Below are 7,396 nucleotides of genomic sequence, written 5' to 3'. Positions count from 1 at the left end.
TTCAACAAAGATATGTGCCTTGATGTAATAAACTTGGCATGATATTTAATTGTTTGTAATAAGTGTGGTAAAATCACGGTCATTCATATTTTACAAAATCACAGAATCATCTAGGTTGGAAGAGGACTCCAGTATCACCTATTCCAACCTCTGACCTAACACTAACAAGTCCTCCACTAAACCATATCACTAAGCTCTACATCTAAACGTCATTTAAAGATTTGTTACAGAAAATGTCCAGTGCCAATCCATTAAAAAAAAAAAAAAGTAATAAAAAGGTGTGCTTGTATATATATGTATTTAATAGTGGAATTTTAATTTGCAAGTGTAATTATGCAAATACCCAAAATATATTTGAAGGCTTTAAACTTATGCTGGCTTCGTATTTTTATAGCAAACTTTAATCTGAAAATAGACACAGCTCATAGCCTGTTAATACAAATATATCTTCATCAGTATTAATTTATCTTCAATCCATCCATGATTCTTTTTAATTTTATTGTCCACTTCCCATCCCACAGTTAGAAAGACATAGTCTAGAAATGAAAAATTGAAAACAAGTGGTCTGGAAATTAAAAGTTGTGCTTAGATTGATCATAGCAACTATTAAAGAAGTTTCCTATTATTGTTTTTAAGACGTTCATGAAAATTTTAACTTCCATGTTTAAGGTTTCCATGATTTGTCTACTGTAGCATGCAGTAGGCAAGCAAGCATATTGTCCTTATCATTCTGCTTTCTCCTGAATAGGCAGAAGGCACGGTACAAAAACATACCTGGTACAAAAGGCTTGACAAGCAGAGATAAAACAAGGCACTTACAAAGTTATAAGTTGAGAAAAGTGGTATTGCAGTAAACTGACTGCTCCACCTGATCCTCCTGTGCACATCGGATTACTTGCAAACTAGCTGGATGCAGATGTTCTGTGTCTGAAGAAACAGATTGTTCTACCATTTTCTGAATTTGTATTGACCATGTCTTTCATCTTCATTTTATGACGAGATCAGTTGACTGGACTTAAAAAGGTCTAGGAGCTAATGATTTACCTTGAAGGCTTTCCATCATAGCTGTTTTTTTCCTGGTGGCTACAGCCTGTTGCCTTTTTTTTTTTTTTTTTTTTTTACTGCTTATAGTGAATTGAGCGTCCTGCCCTAGAAGTGAAGAATGGGAGATAGTTAGAGAAAGAATGAAGTGATAAACTGTTCCCTCCTTGTCACATTCATCCTGGTTTCCTAATAAGGGACTTTTTAAAATTGAGCCTTGCGCTACTGTGCATCAGGAAGAGATCTAAGCAACCAAGAGGTGACATACATAGAAGTTTGCTGTGGTAAGTGGAAAGTTTAAATTCGTGATTTAAACTTTCTGGCTCAGCTCTGGCCAGCAGCCAGAACCTTTTGGAGCCGGCCGGAGCTAGCTCTGCTCTGACATGAGGCAGCTGCTGGGCTCTGCTCACCCCTGCAGCCAAACCCTTACCATGTGTACCCAGTACACAAAGCTTGGCTGGAATGCTACAGTACAGTTCCAACAATTCATAGAATCACAGAATGGTTTGCATTGGAAGGGCCCTTAAAACCACCTGGTTCCACCCCTTCTGCCATGGGCAGGGATACCTCCCACCAGACCAGGTTGCTCAAAGTCCCATCCAGCCTGGCCTTGGGCACTTCCAGGGATGGGGCACCCACAGCTCCTCTGGGCAGCCTGTACCACTGCCTCACCACCCTCATAGTGGGTGAAATTTGTTTAATGCACTTCTTCACAGATTTAGTCTTAATTTCTGACTCTGGGATTAAAGCTACAGCTGCCTAGAGGAGCCTGCTAAAAATTGATCAAGGGAACTGTCATCATCTTTCTTTTTCTCTTATGAAGTATGTATTTCTGTATGGACACCATTGGCACACAGAGATGAGGTAGGAATGGAGCACAGATGTGTTAAAACTTCAATTAAAAGCAAATTTCAAGCCTTAGGAGAGGTGATACTTTGGGATAGGGTGCGTGTGTTTTTCTTTCTTTGTTTTTCATGAAAAGCAGATAAAAACACTCATATCCTTATGGACAGTACTTAATAAGTTTATCTTTTTATTTGACGTGAGGGTATGGAACTGGATTTAATTTTTTTTTTGACCCATACAAGTGACTGGAAATTTTGGTACAGTTGCCAGAGACAACATCTGATTTTTTCACTGGTCTCTATTGCAAATTATATTTCCATCAGAATACTTTTCATGACGAATTGTTCATGAAAATGATTTCAGGAGGTAGAGCACCTGCTGAAGTCCTGCATTGCATATTAATGTAAAGGCGACAGGTCTTGCAATTCTTGTGTGATGTTCAACTCTGGCAACATGCAAACTGCTTTTTGTTAATGAATTGTGCTAAGTAATGCTTTACTCTTTTATGTATGTAATTATTAATATGTAAATTACCAATGCAGGTTGGCAGTTTGGCAGAGCAAGACCTTTTTATAGTTTGTCTTGTTTAGACTGAAGAAAATCAGAGGCAGTTATGGAAAAAAAAGGAAAATGGCTGAAATATATAGTTGCAATAGTTGTAAGCTGTGAGTAGGCATGAAACATTAGTTAAAATACATTAAATGTTTACTTAGTCAAATAGTGACTTCAGTCATGCAACAGAATGGTTCCCTGCTAGTTCAATAAATCTAATGAGGCAAAGCAGTACCTTTCCTGATGTTACTGGTTTACAGCCATTCAAAGGATACTACAGTGAGCAAATGGCTACTTCATTTCTTGATGCCAAGGACATTTAGCATAGCTAATGAGGGACCAAGACAAAAAAGGCTGTAAATTATTTTTGACGATTGGAGCTCCTGGATTAGTGAAAAACTCAGAGTTAAATCTCGGTGTCTGTTGCAGGAAATCTGTGCTTTTGGGTCTGTTCTTGTTTTAAATATTTATTGCCATATGAAATCAGGCTATGTCTAGCAAAAACATTGGAAGACTTGCAGAGAAGCAGGATCCAGAAAGATTAAAAATTTGGGCAAGTGCTTGGGTTATTGAAAGACCAAAGCAAATTTTGTCTGTAGACTTTCAGACTTTGGAAAGAGTTCAGTTACTTTTTGTTTGTGATTGCTATTTTCTGTCTCTTAATGAAATAAAATAGAAATCCATGTGTTCATATGAGATGTTAATTTGCATGTAATTATGAGAAATAATGATTCAGAACACTTCGAATCAAAAACAGTGATAGGATTCAAGTTTCCATAAAAATATCATCTTTAAGTGGTAGTTTTAATTCCAGGTTCTTTGCATTTCAATATGAAATATAAGACTTTACATCAGAGATTTTACATTACTTTACAAGCTATGTAATAAGTTGTAATAAAAACTTCCCATTTAAAAAAAAAAAAAAAGAAAGAAAAAAAAGAAAAAATAAAGATAACCAGCTGATGCATTGCCTGAGTACATATTTTCTCAGCCATTTGCCTCATTTTATGTACAGCTTAATATGTATTTTCTCTCTACTTTGTCTATAAATATATATTTTCATATCCATAAGAATATACTCATGTTCTTAGTAAATGAAGGCATGCTTTCAATAAATTGAATGTCCAGCTGGCTGAAGATTTAAACAGAAAAAGGATACAAGAAGATATTTGGTAGATAAACATGTTCTTGTTTAGTCTTTTTTGATACTGATTGTTTAGAACTCTGAATGCTTGCTTATGCTAGCTTTGGGCTGTTCTTCAAAAAGTCAATCAGCACAGTCTAGATGGTGGCTTTGATCTTTGTTTTTATATTTGTTTTAAGAGACTAAAAGACACGAAATTTGTGATTACATGGTTTGTGAGATCATCCCCCCCTCCACACATTATCCACAGATGGTTTAAGGGGACTAAAGAAAGGCTGCCCGCCTGAGGTTTTGACATCTTCATTATAGTCCCAGCAGGCTACTTTATAAACATCAGCATTTTTGCAGTTGTTCTTGCAGGTGCTTAAAGGAGATTGTGGCCTTTCACCTAGCATAATCAGCTTCCTTTTATTTCACAACATTTACTATTCCTTTGCATAGCCTTATTGTTTTTACACAGTGCTCTTAAAGGAAAACTTAACGAATTATTCCAACACCTGCTTGCCACAAGGCAAACACTGATCTTCATGTTAGTCCTATGAGAGCTTACCACAGCCTCCCTAAGGCACATTTATCATGCAACTAGACGTCATCAGTCTCTGAAGGAATGTGATAGTGACTTGCTTACTTTCACATCGTGTGTCATCTGCACTGTGCAAAATTTACATTTCTAAACTTTGTATTTTATAGTTCAGTAAATAATAAAACCAACTTTTACAGACTTTTGGCAGAATATTTCTTAGGTCCAAATCCTTACATTTTAAATCACCTAAATTATGCTTGCTGCATTTGTCTGTTGCTTTTATGCATATCATTTTCCCATGTTTCTAGTTATGCTTCTCTATGCTTTGGATAAGTGGATAAGTATGATAATCAAAGTTTGTTTGTAATTTAAAATATTTATCAGCATGAAGAGTGATGCACATAAGCAACATTACACCCTGGAAAGGAACTGTGATAAAAAAGCAGATATGTTAACAACTGTTAAACCAGTGCAGAAACTAATTTTGCTTCTATTACCTTCTAAGCTAGCAGACTTAACCTTTGGTCTGAAAGTGGTCAGACTTTCTGTTTGGACGTTATACTGCCGGATGAAGCAACAATATTGTAAGATCTTGTTAATGAACTCTTGATAAAGCATAGACTTACAATGAACCTTATTTTCTCACTGCTACAGTACCGATGCATAGGCAACAGAAATTATTCAAAAAAACCTTTTTATCCGGAATTAATACCTATAGACACACACGTGCTTGAAAGCCATCTTCTGCTTACAAGGGCCAAGTATTTAGAATTTCAGAAGCACAGAAAGCTGTCGTGTTGCTTACATGGGGGGTATGATTTTAAATAGTTGTGATTACTACACACCAAGCATTCCTCTGATTTTAATCCGTCTGTTTATGCCCATATGGAACTATTTTTTATTAGTTATATATTTCAGCAACCATGGCTCCTTATACTGCCCCCCACGGATTAATTCTGAAGCACAAGAAGAAGCATCGAATAGGATTTCTTTACAAATGTCTACCAGAAACACTCCAAAGCCTCGATGGGTATCAAATGCTGCCGGATCCCAAACACATCTTCTGCTCTTCTCTTGCTGATTCTCAGTCAAGGAGGCTTTGCAAGAGCCTGAAATCCTGCTCATTTCAGAAAGGGCACGGCAATCACGAGCACATACTGAAAACTTACTGACTCCCCCCCACCTCCCAAAATGACACCCAAACCAGTCGCGGGAGGGGAGGGGCGGAGGAGGGGAGAGATCCCATTTCCTACTTCCTCAAACAAACACCAAGCAAAATGCCGGCTCAGCGGCGCTGTGGGGCGGCTCCCCCCAGCCCCAGCCCCGGCCCCGGCCCCGTCGCTCCCCGCTCCAAACCTGCTCCGGGCGGCGGGAGGCAGCCTCCGGGCGGGCTGAGGGGCCGGCGGGCCGCGCCTGGGCCGCCCGCGCTGCTGGTGACAGCGCCTCGCTAGGCAACGGCCGCAACCTTCGGCGGCGCCGCCCCGCCGCGCACAGCGGCCCCCTGCGGCAGGAGGGCGCGGGCGGAGCGGGGGTTGAGGGGTGGGTGTGAGGGGACACCGGGGGGCAGCCCCCGGCCCCCAGGGACGCGCACAGCTCGCCCTCGAGTCCTGGGGAGGGTGGAGGGGGCCGTCTGCTTGTGGTCAAAGCAGGGGTGCGAAATGCGGCTTCCATCGCCGCGCTCGTCATGGAGGAGAGCGTCTCCTCACGGCTCCGGTGGAGCTCAGCGGTAAAGGCTGAGTTTTCCCTCAAACACAAGCGGTCTCCAAGTAGGCGAGCCACGCTCACAACTGCTCGCAGCTGCTGGCCCAGCAGCCGCCGGGAGTGCCCAGGCACACGTCCACACACAGACACATCTGTAGACACAATGCCGACAGAGCTCAAGGAGCAAAACACGAACGGATTCTGTCCGATTTGTATATGAAAAACAACAGATAAGACCAAGTCGGTCCCATTCATGACATGGAACACTGCTTTAGCAATTTGTAAGTGCACAGAGCTTACTCCACCCTAAAGACTTGATAAACAAAGAGACATTTAGAAAGCTAAGCTGTGAAATGACTGAAACAAAAGGGTGTATTTCCAGCTTCAGTTCCCTAAAGCGTGTAAGTACTTCTCAGAAACATAAGACAGGACAATGTAAAGATGTAATCTGCGATTAAGTAGTTCTTCTTTCACAGGGAAAACCAAAACCAATGACTTTTCAGGGACAGCAAAAACTCTTGATGAGACAACAACCTTACTCACTGTTGAAAATATAATCCCTTTACATCATTGGCCTCACTCTGCTGCTGTTCTCTCTTTTTTCTTCTTTTCTCTCTTTTCTTCACATTTATAGATCTACACTCTGAAGCTAGAGATTTACCAGCACGTCGGCCACTTCTGCCTTTTCCAGGCTCTGAATCCGTATCACTTTCCAGTTGTAGTAAGGCAAAACGAGATGCAGTGGTAGGGACTGAACTGATTAGAGCAGATTCCATTGCCATGTCTGAAATACTACTGAGCTGGCTTCTTTTAATTATCAGTTTCCTGGGAAAGTAGCACAGAAGGTAGAATGAAAACATTGTTTGATCAAACAAGCAATAATTCATATCATTAAACCACAGAAGTGTTTTTTTTTTTTGGCTCAAAAAGCATAAGACAGGGCTGGAATTGGGGGAATGAGGGAGAAATCAAAAAGATACAGTATAATTTATTTATATTGTAACTGACTACACTGTATTACCTTAGGTAAATAAAGAAGAATTACATAAAAAAAAAAAAAAAAAAAAACAATCTACCAAACACATTTTAGGCTAATACATTCGCTCTTGAGAGATTTTGTGGAAAAAAAAGGTGGCTCTAAAAGAAGCTGGTCTTCATGTTCTGGGCGGAAAAAGACACAATAGAATAGAATAGAATAATTTAGTGCTTAAAAACTATTTCAGATGCCATCCCCAGAGCCTGACAAACACAATTTAAAAATGAAGTAGATAATACACATACGCAAGCTCCAGTTTGGGGTAAGCAGCCTTATCTCTTCTTTTACAAGGAGTTTAATTTTGTTTGCAATGCACTGGAGATTCAGCAAGCAGTTTTCTCCACAGGGAGGTGAACCCAGCATTTCAGCTGGTACCGTCCACAAACATCAAGTTCACCTGTTCTTACAGCAAGACACAGAGGATACGCTGGGGGGAGACGGAACTAAGCAACACTTATGCCTTCTGTTGTTGCCTGTAGCTAAAAGCAACATGTACATCCCTGGGACACCATTCTAAAGATCAAATCATTTACCTAACATTAAAGCTAGATCC

At 40.1% G+C, this 7,396-nt stretch overlaps 1 long non-coding RNA gene across 1 annotated transcript; it reads right to left on the bottom strand.

Annotated features, from left to right (window-relative positions):
• Window positions 1–3,972: 3,972 nt before the first annotated feature.
• On the bottom strand, window positions 3,973–5,592 carry LOC140000945 (uncharacterized). Its single transcript, XR_011806135.1, has 2 exons — window positions 5,463–5,592; window positions 3,973–5,223 (listed from the first exon to the last, which is right to left on the bottom strand). It is a non-coding gene; the product is annotated as an uncharacterized lncRNA (long non-coding RNA).
• Window positions 5,593–7,396: the final 1,804 nt, after the last annotated feature.

Source organism: Anas platyrhynchos, chromosome 35 (genome assembly GCF_047663525.1).
Source record: "Anas platyrhynchos isolate ZD024472 breed Pekin duck chromosome 35, IASCAAS_PekinDuck_T2T, whole genome shotgun sequence".
NCBI lineage: Eukaryota > Metazoa > Chordata > Aves > Anseriformes > Anatidae > Anas > Anas platyrhynchos.
Note: the sequence above shows the minus strand (reverse complement) of the source record. Positions and strands in the feature narration are given on the sequence as shown.